The 17,734-nt window shown below is 41.8% G+C and overlaps 1 protein-coding gene across 1 annotated transcript in view; it reads right to left on the bottom strand.

Moving 5' to 3' along the window:
• SHC3 (SHC adaptor protein 3) overlaps nt 1–17,734 on the bottom strand; it is a 440,401-nt gene that overhangs the window by 384,397 nt on the left and 38,270 nt on the right. The window lies entirely within an intron of this gene.

The following is a 17,734-nucleotide window of genomic DNA, read 5'->3' as shown; positions in this document are numbered from 1 at the left end:
AGTTACTGATCACATTAAAAATATCTTGGTAACTATAATGATTTTTAACTTCACGTTCTACCCCATGGGCCCCCACTCTTTAGTTTAGAAGTGCATCCCTGTCTCCAGGTGTATGCCCGCCCTCCATCAAACGAAGGTTTTGGAGGGCGAGGACTGGCCGATGATGAAGCATGACACCAGGTGGTGTGTGAGGCCAGTCCGTCACTTTTTGTGAGATGTCCACACTCAACTCACAACTGTAGTAAGGTCACATCACTCTAGGAGCAGCTTCTTGTGGTCAAAAGTATTTATGGAGGCCGCTAGCTCCTAGCACCCCGTGCCTCCCGTTCCCTCCTCCACACTCTGTGGAGTTCTTCTAGTGATTGCCGTTCTTTAATAAACTCACACTCTTTATCATTCAGACTTCACACAAATTGGCGTATAGTTTGATTGATATTCAAATGAGTTTGTGCAACTGCTTTCAGATATTAAGAAAAGGTTATACATTTCCCAGGATCTTCAGTTGTAGGAAGCTCTTTCAAGGAAGCGTGGAACTCTGAAAGATACAGTGATAAGTATTCTCTATTATGGAGAACACTAACAAATACATTATTAAGTAATACATACGAAAGGGGCAATTGGGAATAAGCTGCACCCTTCATGACAGAGTATTGTAAGTATGTGCAAGCATAACAATCTCTAACAATCATTATGCTAATGTACTCATTTAATAAATTCAAATGCATATTCTCCTAATAACTAAGTACTGATCTATCCCTATGTGTTAACTTCATGTGTACTATATTATTGTGTGTAGTAGTTAATTAAACTTGTGGCAGTGAAATGTTTCCAACTGGAGAAATTAAGCATAGCTACAGGCAAACTAAAACTTGTAATATCATTATCAGTGAAAATACTCCAAAAACCGTACAACAGTTTTGTTTACAGGAAGCAATCTTCAATCAAAAGTTGATCAAAGCCCCTTTTCTAATTCGAGGTGGCTCTTCCTCAAAGATGAACTGGTAGCAATTTATAAAATCATAGACTTCCACATCTGACTCTTCACTTTCATCCTCATCAGTCTCCACAGACACCAGACAGGTCCATTAAGGTGATGCATACTTTCTATTTGGTGTTCTTTCTCTTGTTGGTCTTTTGATCACAAGTGATTCACTCTCACGGTTTTTCTGAGTCTATTTCAATTGTCCCTGATTTGTCTCTGAATTATTCTGGCTTTCAGGTCTTCTGATGCAAAGCAGATTCTCATCTTCAGAATCTCTTACAAAAATAGTGGTGAATCTTCTTCTCTTTTTCACATCATCAACTTGACACACTGCAAACTACTTTCCCTAGGGGGTTTCTGATACTCAAAGTTTCCGATTTACTTTTTCATAAACTGGAATTTCAGTGGTTTGCTCTTCTTGTTCATGATATTGCAACGTTTCGTCTTATTGGTTTTAATTTATATTTTCTTCATGTGAAAGAGCAGCTGAGGAACTCCCTGGAACATCTTCAATTTCTGCCCCCCCTCTGAATTCACACAGCAAACTTGAGCTTGACTCTGTGACTCAGAGGTTGTTGTCACCACTTCTTCATCTCCAGGCTTAACTTTCTTCCTGTGAGCTACATGGTTCCACTGAGGGATTCCATCACACTTCACAGCAGGACTTGGTGAGGTCCTTGCCACCATAGTTCCAAACAATTCTTGCAATTCTTCACCAGTACCCAGTCACATGCTGTAGTGTGGGACACTGGACTTCAATTATTGGCAGTGTTACCACATTCACCTTGATGAGAGACAGATTTCACCACATCAGCCAGACCTTTGCAATAGTCCACTACAATGTCAACAGTAATTGATACAAGTGGGAGAGGATGTGGCATTATGGCTAGAGCTGCCGGCTTTGAAACTGGGGGACCAAGTTAAATCTGGTTGTTAACACAGCATTCTGTGATGCTGGTGTAATCACTTAATATCGTTGTCCCTTAAAAAAAATGTGCCCTTGTGTAATGAAACGTGCTCCAATACCTTTAGGTTACGCTTGCGCTATATTAAACTGCAAAACAAAAGCACTGCTGAAGAAACACATGGGATTCTTAATGCCCTCCCCATTAAACTTTTATAAGGTGAGAGACAAGTCTTTTGTATTTCCAGTGCTTCTGATGCTCATTAACACAAGTTAAAGTGCATCTGGCCAATTTAAAGTCATTGATTATGGGACTTTCTGTATACCCCAGTGGTATTCAACCCCAAACAAGAACTTTACTGAGAAACCAAAATACAAAAAGATATTAGCTATCCTCATGTAGAGGAATGAAAAAGGACACTAGGCACAAGTCGAATGCTGCATCCGCAAGAATCTGAAACGCAATCACAGCAGGATTGATCCCACCAGACATGGGACCACCTTCCATTTGGCACTCATTTTTTAATGCCCATCACAGTAAAGCTGCTAGGAATAGCAAGCACCTCTCTTAGACTTCCCTGTTCAATTATTTTTTCTATAACGGGCTTGATTTCTTCATCTGCTTCTAATGAATGTTTATACTGATGACCTCAAGGGTAAATTGCGTATGGTTTTACTTATATTTTCACTGGCACTTCACCTTATATCAACCCAATCTCTTAACCTGTGAAATCAAGAGACAGGTTATCTTTTATAAGTGCTGAAAACAACTAAATTTTAGTTTCTTGTGATTTCTTTTAAACTCCAAATTTTCATCTTGAGTTTGAATTGCAACATTATCCGGTGTAAAATAGATCACACAATTCATCTTGTACAACAAATGCCTTCCCAGCAAATTAACAGGACTTGAGTCGCACAATATGAATTGATGATAATTTTCATTGGAGTCTATTTTATCTGATAAGTAATCTGTTGCTTATTCCCAGAAGTTGGACTTCTCTGCATGCGAAGAGTAGGTTTGTGACCTCTGTGGAATGAACCGTCGAGTGGGTAGCACCAGTATTGATAAAAAAATTATACAGGATGGCCATTCACATCGCCATCCACATATAACTACTCTGGTCTACATATTCATATCACGGGTTCTATAGTTAGGTAGAAGTGCCTCCTTTACTATAAAGTGTAGGCCCGCTCTTCATCAAACGGGGTTATGGAAGAGCAAGGAGAGCCCTATGATGAAGCATGACACCTGATGGTGTGTAAGGACATTCTGTCACAATTCTTTGTGTATCCATAGACAGGCTTATGGGGGCAATCCGTTATAAAGCAACAACTAAACATTTTCTCAGGTGGCTTTTCTTGTGTTTAACCCCATTGTCTCCTGTTCACTACCATGGAGAATATCCAAGGTTTTGTGGTTTCATGATTCCTCAAATCATAACATGGTTTGGAGAGGCAATAAGGTCAAACAATAGGTCCGATACAGGATATATAGGTAGGACGCACTCGGTTCATAACCCGCAGTACCTGAGATTTTCCTGGGGTAGGACACTGTCCGCCATTCCCAGATGACGTCTTTAATTGGAGGCTCTGGAGGACCCACTATTTAGGGAGGCCTTGAGCACCACCATTGCCACTTACTTTAGTGAGAATGCCCACACTGCTTCCTCGCGCCTCCTGGAGTGGGACGCCTTCAAGGTGGTTGTTAAGGGCCACTGCCTCAGTGTTCAAGTGGGCATGCTAAAATTCTTGGAAGCTGACCTTAAAAGAATAGAACACAGGCTACTTCGCCTGGAAACTCATGCGTCAGAGGCCCCAGCCACTCAAAACGCTGCTCTTGGCCAAAAGAGCGGAACTAACCTCCCTGTTGGAGAGGTTGAGATGCCTAAATTACAAGGCGCACTCTGCCCACATGCACACCGCAGCAGACCGCACGGGTCGCCTGTTGGCCTGACTTGTCCGTCAGGATGATGCCCGATCACCCATTGCCGCAATCTGCTCTCAAGGTGCCAACCTAGTGTTTACTCAAGCTGAGATACTCCGCGAATCTACACGTCATTATCAGGGGCTATACAAATCCGTAGCTGTGTCCTCCCCGGCAGAAGTACAGCAGCACCTAGCATCAGTTGGTTTCCCTCTTCTTACCCTGGAGCAAAGGCTGGAATTGGATGAACAATTATCCCCAGAAGAAATACAGGCCAGTATTCTCACCCGGCGACGGGAAAGACCCCCGGTCCAGATGGTCTCCCAATAGAGATTTACAAAGCCTACGCCACCCTATTCGTGGCTCAGTGTAAGAATTGGGTCACTCCAATTTGATGTAGAAAGTAGGTTTATTCACATGAAAGGATCCCATCCACAAGCAGCAGTTACAACAAGCTGTTTCAGGTTTCACAGCTAGGCTCTCAGTGACCAGAACAACCTATTCACATCATCACATTCTAAAGCACTTAGCAACAGGCATAGAACTCTAAGATGCCACACATCTCCCTTCTTAATAAACAACCAAAATGTACACATTCAAAAGCATAAAAGTAAATAACAAAGTGAACTAGCTTACCAAAAAGGAATAACTGAGAAACAGTTAGTCATGACTATTTGACAAAATCTTTTAAATAGCGTGGAGAATGAGATACTCTGGAAGACTTTCGAATGACACTGGAAACATTTTGGGTTGAAGGTGACACGCTAGAAGAGTTGTTAGAATTAGAGACAAACTCTTTCCTAACCACCACCCCCCTGTTCAAATTCCATATCCGGTGATCAGCAGTCTTAACAGCATTGTTGAAAGTCTTAATAACTTGAATTAGTTTAAAAAATGCAGTAGAAGACTTTTTGTTGGAAGGATTTTTTATGAGAATCCAATCTCCAACCTTGACCACTGTTTTCTTAACACTTTTTCTTAAATCATGAACCCTTTTCCTATATTCAATTTTTTTTGACTCTGCCAACTTCCAGTTACTTTTTTCATTTTCAAGAAATCGGTGCGGTTGCATGTCATTAACCCATGGAGGGGTAACTATAGTGTTGGCACATCTACATCTAAAGAGCTCAAAAGGCGTTCTCTTGGTGACAGCATGTGGAGATAATCTGTAAACCACAACCTTCCTCCAAACTTCAGGACGCCAATCTAAACCAGACGACTTAGACATTTTAATGGTTTCTTTGAACACACGATTAAACCTCTCGACCATTCCATTTGTCTCTGGGTGATATAGCGAGGATTGTTTGTGTCTAATGCCATGCCTAGACAAGAACTCTTCCATTTCCCTAGAAACTAATTGGATGCCGTTGTCAGTAAGAATGCTGCAGGGTATCCCTTCCCTGGCGATGAGCTTTTCTAGGAACGAAATGACATATTTTGTTTCAATCCCGCGAGTGATAGCTATTTCTGGCCACCTTGAATAAAAATCAACAAGAACCAGTATATACCAGTCTGTACCAGGGGAGTAAATGAGACCAACAATGTCCAAGCCTACTTCTTTCCAGGGTCCATCAGGACGATCCCTTATGATCATGGGCTGTACTTTGGGTTTGGCCACTCAATGCACAATCAACACAGTCCCTAATTTTCCTTTCTATCTGTAAATGCATCCCTGGCCACCAATAAGATAATCTCAGTCTTTCCTTTGTTTTAGAAATCCCTAAATGTCCTATGTGTGCCAGAGAGATAAGCTCTTCCCTGATAGAATTTGGGGGAACAAGTCTTGTACCCCTAACAAGCAGACCATTCTGTTCAGACAATTGATCTTTGACGTGCCAAAACTTCTCTAAAATTTCATTATCTTTGGGTTTAGCCCTCCAGCCTACGTTAATACACTCCAATACTTTCATTAAATCAATGTCAGCGTGCAAGGCCTTTTCCCATCTTACCTTGTCAATGATATTTTCTTCAACAGCACAAACTAATTCCTCATCTTGCTCATGCTCATTTTCAACTTCCATATCCTCTTTAAGGACAAGACGAGATAAAGCATCAGCCACTTTGTTCTCTACACCAGGTAGGTACTTGATGTCAAAATTGTAATCTTGTAGACCCACAACCCATTTAGTGATTCTACTAGAGACAGCATCAATGCCCTTTTTAAAAAAAAATCTCACATAACGGCTTGTGATCAGTCCTGACCTCAAAGACACTTCCCCACAACAGATTTATAAGTTTCTTCACAGACCAGTAAATCGCTAGGGCTTCTCTTTCCACTACGGAGTACCTCAGTTCAGCACCCCTCAAACTTCTAGACAAAAATAGAATAACATCATCCTTGCCATCGCCTCTTTGAAGAAGGACCGCACCCAGGCCTTTCAGACTGGCATCAGTTATAAGAATGGATTTCTTCTCTGGGTCAAAACTGCTTAACTTAGGGGCGGAATTTAGCTTATCTTTAAGGAAACAAAACTCTTTTTCGCAAGACTCGTCCCAAACAAACTCACAACCCTTGCGCAATAAAGCTCTCATATTAACACACAAAGAGGCAAAATCCTGAACAAATTTACTGTAATACTCTGCCATTCCTAAAAAGCTCATTAATTCTTCCTTATTTGTGGGAGAGACCATTTTCTGTATAGTGGTAATCAAACTTTCTTTCGGCAAGACGCCACCCTCTGAAATAGTGTGACCAAGATAATCAATGGAACTTCTTCTAAACTTGCATTTGTCAATTTTGACAGTCAATCTAAATTCACTAAGTCTATCCAGAACATCTAACAGTCTCGCATCATGCTCCTTCTTGTCCACACCAAAGATCAATATGTCATCTTGATAAATTTTAACACCACTTAGTCCTTTCAAAACGTTTTCTTAAGCCCTCTGAATAACTGAAGCGGCTGATACTAAGCCAAAAGGAAGTCTAAGAAACCGGTACGTGCCATAAGGAGTAACAAAAGCAGTTAAATCTTTGGACTCCTCATCTAATCTGATCTGGTGATACAAATGGTGTACGATAATGCACTCTCGGATTCCTGCCTCTCGGCCTCGCAACTGGAGGCGATCTTGGTCTCCCTCCCTAAATCGGACAGGGACATAAGTGAGCTAGGGTCATATAGACCGCTGGCAATGCTTAACACCGACTTCAAAATGTTAGCCGGTGTTATCGCTGCCAGGCTGACTCCCTTGGTCCCTTCACTCGTGCACCCTGACCAAAACGGTTTCGTACCATCCCGCAACAGTTCTCTAAACATACGTCGGTGCTTTAGACTTCAAGAGTACATACCCAGATATGGCCTGATTCGGGCTGCATTGTCCCCGACCTGGAAAAGGCCTTTGACTCGTTCGAGGGGCATTATTTATTCTCGGTCCTCCGCCAATATGGGTTTGGCAAATGATTTATGCAGCTAATGTGGTTGCTATACAAGGATTCCCTGGTTAAGGTCCGCATCGGACAACAGATAGCTGAGCCCGTTCCCAGTGGCAGAGGCACCGGCAGGGCTGCCCGCTCTCACCTCTGTTGTTTTCATTGGCAATGGAGTCACTAGCTGCGGAGCTGAGAAACAGGGGTGGGGAATGGGAAATCCCCCTAGGAGATGGCCTGCACGTCATGTCTCTGTATGCAGATGACCTGCTCCTATACCTGAGAGACATCCATAACGTCCGGGACGCAGTTTCAGAGATCCTACGTCGGTTTGTCCAGCTGTCGGGACTCAGGGCTAATTGGAGGAAGTCTTGCCTATATCCTTTCAATCCTCATGGGCATGAACCGGGACTTATAGTTAATGGGGAAAATATATAAATGGAAACCAATATCCTTCTGGTATTTAGGGATCCACATCTACCACACCGCCGAGGACATCATTGATGGCAACCTCATCAGGGCAATAACGTCTATCAGATCTCAGATGAGGTTCTGGTGGACTCTTTCGCTGCCTGTTATGGGCCCCATTGCGCTTCTAAAAATGATTGTATTGCTCAGGTTGCTGTACTGTTTTGCCAACCTGCCAGAATACATCTGAGCAAAAACTTTTCGCAAGCTCCAGCAATGGATAAGGGCATTCATGTGGAACAGAGGGAGACTCAGGGTGATGTGACGGAAACTGTACACACTGATGGAGCAGGGTTGGACTAGCCGTCCCAAATCTGGAGATCTACTACCTAGCAGCCCAATTACAGTGGGTATCAAAGTGACTGGCGGACCTGGGGCTGGAGGACATGGAGATGCTATCCCTGGCATGGTCGCTGACTAACATATATCATCTATTCCACCCCGCGACTAGGGTCCTTGCACCGAGGCATGGGCTATTAGCTATGGCCCACCGATGTTACAGGCGCAGTCTGTACCTTACTTGGGGGACAGCCCTATTTGCGCTGGTGCTCCCCCTGCAAGTCGCTCCAAGGGGCAGGGTGGTTACCACCAGGACGGAACTGGTGTCATGGCATGCGGCAAGGATACAAACAATGGGTGATTTATTCGAAGATGGAAATGTGCTGACATATGAGGGCCTATCACAGGGATCAGACATTCCACCAAGTCAGAAGCTTAGATACTGAACCCCTATGACATCTGGTAATACAATATTTACATGTGATGGGGTCAGGCAGTCATTTAATACACTGGTTGACTGAGGCATTGCTGGTACACTTGAGGGACCCTCTTGTGTCCCTGCAGGCAAGTGGGAGATGGACAGAGGAAGTCTGTGGACAGACACAGAATGGGACAGGGTTCTGGCCAGTGCTACACATATACCACGGAATACTAGGTTCCGCCTTATTCAATACTATATAATCCACAGGGCATACCTCTCCCCGATAATTTAAGTAGGTATTTTCAAATGAGCTCTGCGGCCTGTCCCCGATGTGGCCTGTTGGGTGCCGGTATTCGACACATGCTGTGGTCATGCAAATCTCTGTTTCAATATGGCGGGAGGTAACTTCCTGCCTAGCCACATGTACAGAACAAACTAAACTACACACCTGGGAAGAATGTATATTGGGTATGTTCCTTAGATCCAAGACCCACAAAGTAATGTCCAGGTTCCAGGACCTGGGTCTGGTCACAGTTAAGCGTTTGATTACACGTAGGTGGAAACACCGACTTCCCCCATCACACGGCATGGAAACAGTCTCTCCTAGTGTGGGCACAAGCGGAATGTACAGCACTGAACAGGGAAGATGCCCTGAGGCCCAGAAAATATCCCATTGCAAAACACTGGAACTCCATACTGGGGGCCAGACAATGTATCACTCACCCGGAGGATGGGGACTCCACAGAAGGGAATACAGGATTTGAATTGAGATGGGAATACCAGGACCTTTTGCGGGTATTTCTCTTATGAGTGGTTGGGCAGAGGGCATTTCACGAGGGACTGATGATTAAAATGATTAAAAATGAACGGGTCGATACAGTGGGCGGTTTGGGAGAAGATTCGGCAACGTTGCAAAGTTTAGTTTGTATTTGTTCAATACCACAATATCTCTGGCAAGTAATTCCATGGGGGTTTGACACAGGTCAGGTAGCTTCAGCCCAAAAATTACTCGTTACTCATCACAAGTTTGACATTCAGGGCCCGATTCACAGAACTAACTTAAGACAAAATCCTAAACTTACTACCATTTTGGTATTCACAGAAGGCACTTACTCATTTTGGTATTCACAGAAGGCACTTACTCATTTCGGTATTCACAGAAGTTAGGAGTCCTAACTTTAGGACTCCTAAAGGCCTTCTGTGAATACCGAAAGTCTTAAAATTAGGATTTTTCTCAGTTTGGTAGTAGTATAGTTAGGACTCCTAACTTTAGGACTCCTAAATGCCTTCTGTGAATACCGAAAGTCTTAAAATTAGGATTTTTCTCAATTTAGTAGTCCTAAGTTTAGGACTCCTAAGTTTAGGACTCCTAAATGCCTTCTGTGAATACCGAAAGCCTTAAAATTAGGATTTTTCTCAGTTTAGGAGTCCTAAGGTTAGGACTCCTAACTTTACAACTACTAAACTGAGAAAAATCCTAATTTTAAGGCTTTCGGTATTCACAGAAGGCATTTAGGAGTCCTAAACTTAGGACTACTAAATTGAGAAAAATCCTAATTTTAAGACTTTCGGTATTCACAGAAGGCATTTAGGAGTCCTAAAGTTAGGACTCCTAACTTCTGTGAATACCGAAATGAGTAAGTGCCTTCTGTGAATACCAAAATGAGTAAGTGCCTTCTGTGAATACCAAAATGAGTAAGTGCCTTCTGTGAATACCAAAATGGTAGTAAGTTTAGGATTTTGTCTTAAGTTAGTTCTGTGAATCGGGCCCATAGCCTTTATTTCTGAAATGCATGAAAGATATCCCTCAATGGACTAATGCATTGCTGGGACATTAGCCTGCCTCACATACATCCTAAATGTCTATATTTTGAACTTTGTTTTCTACTACTAATGTCAATATTAATTTCAACATCTTCATCTAATATACAAATGTATGTAAAATAATACACAAAATGCCAATAAAGAGATAACAAAAAATAAGGTCAAGCAATAGGAACTCTTGATATTTCCAAAAGGATAACTGTGAAGAGGTGGCAATCGCTTTAATCGGAGACCAATGGAGTTACGTAAACTGTATGAACCTGTTCAGGGGATTACTTGGGAACTCAGAGTATTTACTTTTCTTGTACCCACCTATCATCCAGGTAGACTCTGCTTGCCCCACAATCTAATAAGGCCAGCACCTTCTCATCTTGCCCATTAGGCATCCTTTTGATGAACAAATAAAAGGATTTCCTGACCATCCCATCCTCTCCCTTCTCCCAGAGGATGGGATCTGGCCTTTCTGAGAGCCTTCTGCGGGTGTGTAGGACAACTGCAAATCAGATGTCCAGAGGAACCACAATACATACATAATCCTTGTTTTCTTCTATGTTCCCGTTCGGCCTCTGACAGTGCTCTATGAGCTAGCCTCATCTGCATAGGCTCTTCTCCTGAAGATGAGTGATTCTCGGAGAAAGATGTATTAGCCTTAAGGGTACTGAAATGAGTCATTCCTGGGTGTCACTGAGCACGGGCCTTGCGTCTTTCAAATCTGCATTTATTGAGTCAGTGTTCAACAGACATGGCAAGATCCGCTGCCATAGAATCTTGATGGGGCGAATGTACCAGTTCATCCTTTATTTCCGCTGGTCTTCTACAGCTACCAGAGATGTCGCCCATGCTAATGGTAGGCCTGACAAGGCACTGATTAGATACCCCACCTTGGCTCTATCCAGAAAAAACTGAGCCAGAGAGAAGGTGAAGAATGCCGTAAAGCAGTCTAGAAATTCTTTTAGCTTGTTTGGATCTCCAGAAAAAAAAGGAAGTGTTGTTGAAGTGATGGATGTCACTTCAGATGCCTTGGCTGTAAGTGGTTGACGTAAGGCCAAATTTTCATCCTGCAGCTGTTGCAAGTCTTGAGCCTGTTGTTGGATAGTCTGTACCAGGGCTTGTGCAGGATCCAGCAGACCCACCTGATGCAATGATTGGGAAGCATCCATCCTTCCATGGCCTGAACTGGAAAATTGTGCATTACAATCTGTCAGAATTTTCAGTGGACAGACTTCTTTTCGTGGGCTTGTAGTGAAGAGAAGATGCACAGGTCCGGGTTCTGATGGTTCTTGTCTGCCCCCCTAAGTAGGGGCGACCCTTCATGGTAGCCACGGTGCTGCTGATAATGGAAAGGCTAAACAGACAGTGCCCTCCAGAAGGAGTCCCCAAGAGGAAAACCCACAAATGGAAAAACCGTCTGATGGCAACTTGAGACTCCCGGAGGTGGAAGAAGACTGGTAGGAGATGAAGATCCCAAGGCTTACAGCAGGGCTCAGATGTCGCAGACAAGGTAAGAATGTCCAAAACAAGAAGGATCGAAGAGAACAACAGGAGCCAGAATCACCACCGGACGAGGAGACCCCAACAGGAACGAAGAATCAGCAGAAGTAGTGCTTCAAAGAGACAGACAGTTCTGACCCATATATACCCGAAGACAGGAAGTGGAAGTAGAAAGCCACCATTTTGGATAGCGAAAAATTAACAGAAATACATGGCAGTGACTCAATGATGGGCAGGTGTAACAAAACCCTTCCTGAGGAATTCTGGGTGGAAGAAAACTATAGAGGACAAGAATATGGCCAACAAGGAGAAGAATACCTCCAGCCAACCCGACCAGCGAAGCTAAGAATGGCCTCCTGCGGCCCCTTGTAGGACTCTCCAGGTTTCACGTGAGTGTATGTAGCATCCTACTGTACAACGTGGGATGCTAAAAAGGCAGTTGCGGCTCGCTGTGTGGTTCCGGAGACCGCCCGGGAGTCAAGGGGTCTTTCCGCTGGTTGATTCACAACCCGAGATGTGACAAATCCAATCCCAGATGAACACATTCAACTCAAAGATTCTTATTAATTCAGAAGTCCCTATCTCTGTGTTTTTGAAGCACCTCACAGAAACACATAACCACTTGCAGAGAAGTTCAATAAAATATCTTGACGATCGTAGTTTACTACAAATCCGAACACCTTAACCAACAATGAACACAAAAGTCTTATATTTTCTGATGCAATCACAAATCAGACTATGACTCATAAATATGGTAAAATCATCAGAATCATAGTAACATCCACCTAAAGAACCACAAATCATAATTCTTCCCCCAATTTTCAATTTCTGGCTTTTGAAGGAGGACCCCACCAGTGATGTCTCTTAATTAATTTCTATAACAATAACTTTGGCACCAATATGGCAACAATCATAGATACACTAGGCAAAGAACTTGAGAAATTTACAAGGTATTTGTCATACAGAGATCTCCATATGATATGGTTAGGCGACTTTAATTCTCAACCATGCCCCAAATCATTGAATATGGTTTGCGGTATGGTGGATAATGAGGGAGACCCACTAGTTCACTTTAAACATCATGAATATGGGAACACCCTAAATAGGTTTTTAGCTTCAAGGAGCCTAGAAGTGTATAATAAAATAGTAGAGGGTAGGCTAGACAAAACCTTCTTCTGGGGTGCCTCTAATTCGACTTTGGATTTCATAGTGGCAACCCCTAATTGTCGGGGACACCTTTATCATACAGGCACTCTATCGTAAAAGTTTAGCGACCGCTCAGTATTATTCCTTGAGTTTTCTGGCTTCGGTACGCTCCCTATACAAGTTGAGGGGGTACCAAAAGCATTTTGGCTAGGTCAGATGGATACCAGCTGAAATGAGAGAATATAGATAAGATAAAAGCCATCAGGGAAGTCATAACTAGTAAGCTTGTCCAGGTCACAAACTGTTTGGAGCAGGCTACCCCTCCAGAAATTTTAATTATTAGTTTTATAGAAATCACCCAGGAAATAAAATTAATTCTTTATCACCGTAGATCAAAAAGAGAGAGACCAGAAATAAGATGGGTTGACGCAAATTGTACTCTGGCTTTAAATAATCTCTGTGGGGCCTTGAGAGTATCACCCAGAAATAATACCCAAATCAAGGAGTTATGGAAAGTTTATAAGAGAGTCCGTAAAGAACGGGAAACTGAGCTAAAAGACGAGGCATGGGATAACTTGGCTAAAGCCGCCTCCCTTAAAAATAGCAGGGATTTTTGTAAGGCACTAAATGCCCCCTTCCTTAATAAAGAGCAGAAGAAATCTCTAGACAATCATGTGGGCGAAGACAGTTGAGTGTCGCACTTTGAGGATATATTTGGGGCTGTGCCCACCTCAGGGGACGAATTTTACATCTTAGTAGAGCCCCCTGAAAACTTTTTAACTTTTAATCTGGAGGAAATAGTCCTCGCTTTGGCCAAATGCAGCCGCGCCAATGCTCCAGGGCCGGACGGGGCCCAATTGATTTCTTATTAGAAACCCAAGAACTATGGGCCCCACTGTTTACTAACATATTTAATGCAATTGCTAAAACCGGCCCTCCTCCATCATGGAGAACAAGCATCACAGTGCCAATATATAAAAAAGGGGATAAATCACTCCCCCAGAATTATCATCCGATCTCCCTTTTGGATTCCACCGCTAAACTTCTAGGGTGTGTTTTACTCAATAGGCTAGAAGAATGGGCAGTGGAAAATAACATCTTGATGCCCTCCCAATATGGATTCCAGAAGGGTAGAGGCACTATTGACCAATGTTTAAATCTAAGCTTGATGATCTCCAAATTTACTGGGGCAAAGAAAGGAAACTTATATATGGCCTTTATGGACCTTTCGGCAGCTTTTAACTGCATTGTCCATTCCAAACTTTGGACAATTATGGCTGCAACGGGAATAGACTCCGGTTTGATCATCCCCATAAGACAAATGTATGTACAGACGACAGCATCAGTCCGTTATGGAAGGGATGGGGAATGTACACGATCTTTTAGGATACTGAGAGGAGTCAGGCAAGGGTGCGTCCTTGCCCCATTTTTATTTTCATTTTACTCAAATGGAGTGGAGGGCGTTTTAAAATTAGCTACCCCTGATGTTCCACAGTTTTCCGCTGGGCCCTTGCCAATCTTGGCATATGCGGATTACGCTGTTTTGATAGCTAGGACAGGAGTAGCACTGCAATGCCTAATTGATGCTTATGTGGCCTTTATGTCCTCTATAGAATCAGGGCCAATGAGTCAAAAACCTTCATTTTAGTGACTGGCTCACCCACTCTACCATAGTTCCATATTGAAGCCCGTAAACTAGCTATAGTGGAGTCATTCTCGTACCTAGGAGTTGTATTTGATTTAGACAAACCTGGTCAAATATGGTGGATAGTAGTGTCCAAACAATGGAACGCACCATGGCGGCAGTTGCTGGCTTTACTAATAGATTAGGCTCAAGACCCCTTACAGCAATAAAAAAGATTTATAATGCTAAAGTGATCTTGGCAGCCACCTATGGGGCAGGGGTTTGGGGCATAGTTTCTACTGACTCCATACAGAGGTTTCTTAAGAGGCTAGCCTCACTCCCCCCCCCTCCTTTTCAAACCATGTCATTCATCTAGAGCCCGACATGCCTTACGTGTCTGACCTGGTGAGAGTGGCCCGATCATGTTGTGGCATTCGATATGGACCCGGGACACAGTGGATCTTAATCAATCTATTATATTTAACTGTCTCACAATGGACAAAGCTCAAAAGATTCCCGGGCTTGAGTATGTTAAAACAACGTTGTACTCACTAGGAGTTCCTGAATTGTTTGTAAACCCTACCTTGTGCTCAAAGTTCCCCAAGAAGAAGTTAAAAGCATTAGCATTGGAAAAATTAGCACATGAACGGAATGACTTTCAGAAGCTAAAATCAACTGTAAAGTCCTATCACTCAATCCCACGAGTGATAGATGGTGAATACTTCTATCTGTACTCAGTAAGGAACCCGCAGCATAGTTTATTTTATTAAGGTTCCGTGTAAATGTGATCCCCTTAATGCTGGGTTTTCTTTCAAAGCAGTATGCTTTTAGCGATTTGTCAAAATGTCCATGTGATAACTCCTTAGCCCAATCTGATCTCCATTTACTCTTTTTTGGTCATTTTTATAAGAAACAGAGAGCTAGAATATATTAAACCTCTCTTAAAGGATCATGTTTTTAAACAGTGTTGTGTTGCCCTGTTTTATCTGAAGAAGTTTCAGGAACCTCTAGTTTGTTTTTCTGTAGCCTCCTTTTTATGGGCCTGTAAGCATAAGAGACACCTACTAGAATTAGAGAATCACGCTAATTGTGAGCTTTAATCAAACATACAGAACACAGGATGATGGGCTTTTTATAATTTATATGTGCGTATTTATTTATTTCCTTTTTTATAAATTATAACTGTATGTGCATGGGTATGAACTTGTATATTGCGCTGAGAAGTATGTCACTGTCTGTTATTTTATTTTTAAGAAGAAATGTGTTTACTTTGTTGATCTATGTTTGAAATTAGATCGAATAAAGTTAATAAATGGTTAAAATGGTAAACCACAAATCAAAGGTGCATAACCAAAGATCTTACATGCAGTGTAATTCATGACATTTTTCAAATCATCAATGTCAAACTACAAATTCCATAACGAATGCACTAGTAAAGTACCACAATCACTCACAATTCAATCTGCCCAACTAATACTCTCAAGAGGGGTGGGAGTTCAGAAACAATTCTAGAAGGCTAGAACACCTCAAATGTTCCAAATTTGGTCTTGTCATGGAAATTGAAAAGTGCAAACAAATTTCAGATCAGGGACAAAAAACTATCTCTGGGTTGATCTGCTATCTTATCTTTAATTTACCTCATATGGGCCACCAAAAACTATGGAAGCTATCTCTTAAATAGTCTGGATTATAGTAAAAAAAACTCATAGTGTCCAGATGAGCGGTCAGGTACAGTGTTGTCCTCAAGAATAGATGATGCAATACATCCCTGAGGAAAAGAATCAAAACAGCAATTCAAAATGCAGTCAATGATGAAGAATGACTCAAAAACTGGGTTTGAGATCAGTGATTGAGAAAACCATGAAGGTTTATTTAAAAAAAAGAGAGAAATGAAAAATACAAATGCAGCAGCAGTCTCACTGAATCAAAGGACATAAAAAACAATTAAAAAAAAGAACGAAGGCTCTCAGAGTATAAGTAAAGTACAGCACTAAACAAAATCTGAAAAACAGGATGTCACAAAGGTGCAGCAAATCAATAGAGAACTGGACAACATTCCTAGTAGAAACCCAAAGGTTTCTGACACACCCAAAGTTGAGAGTTTATATAGCCAATTTCACTATAGAAAAAGATAGAAACTGCAATGCCACAATGGTGCGAACAAAAGTATCAATATTTTGATAAATCACATTTCAGTATTTTAAAATGTCATATAACCCTACCATCTTAACACAGTCTTACTACATGAATATTGATTCGCCCCTTCTGCCCTAATGTCATCCAGAGGTGTCAGAACAAACTAGTTACAAAAACAACAGAATAGAGTTGCAAATGAATACAATACAGCACGCTAGCAGGAAGTGCCTTGGAAAGTAGCAAAGGCTTCCTCCTGACATTTCTTTGAGAATAACATGTCACTCAAATAAAGTTAGCAGCTTTTGCTGCACACAAGTCAATGAGAAATAAAACACACAATGATTTTATAAAGTTAGCATCCATATTTATAGAGATGTAGTCGAGGCCTAGCCAAGGCCTAGTTACCATTACACCATAAAACAGTTATAAACATCACAAATTTTTGTTTCAATTCTAAAAAAACACTTATTATTAAGCACATATGTTTCTAGTTCAGTAATTTGTTTTGTTTAGTACATAATGATGAACTTAAGCTTGTGTGTGCGTTGTTTGTCAGATGAGATCTGAGTTGTCTACTGTTAAGACTTCTAAGGACTAGCTGAAGGTCAGATAGTCTTATCTATAAAACCATAGACTCTTGATAAGGTGCACTTCCTTTTTCACTTCATTATAAATTGTGGGATCTTTATACTCGTGTGAGGAGGGTACTTATGCTACCACATCTCTAAATGAACCATGTATTATGATGAGATAAGAGTAACAATAGAGTGGTAAATGAAGTGGCATGATGACTATTTTTACAAGATTTTGATGGTGAGCGGGAGTCACTGGAACTTAATTCTGCACACTGGCTGTTCCAGAAAACCCATAAGCTGCAGCTAACCCAAGAAGAATCTTTCAGAAATAAAGCTAGCTCGAGGGCAGAAACAATTCTTCGTTAATGATAAATATATATGTTTTTCCCAGTCACACCCATGAATAACAGAAACATTTTTAGCAGGCCAAAAGTACTTTTAGAGAAATTATTTCTAAAAGTCTATGGACTTGGAACTTAGGCGTTTTTGATAAGAAGAAAGTTTGCACTTTATGACACCAAAAGATGCACTTGAATATTAAAACTACATTACATTGTGTGATGTAATGGGACTAAAGAAGAGGAGAGCTAAGCAGT

This window comes from Triturus cristatus, chromosome 2_1 (assembly GCF_964204655.1).
Source record: "Triturus cristatus chromosome 2_1, aTriCri1.1, whole genome shotgun sequence".
In the NCBI taxonomy this organism is placed as follows: Eukaryota; Metazoa; Chordata; class Amphibia; order Caudata; family Salamandridae; genus Triturus; species Triturus cristatus.
This window is presented reverse-complemented; position numbering and strand designations above follow the sequence as displayed.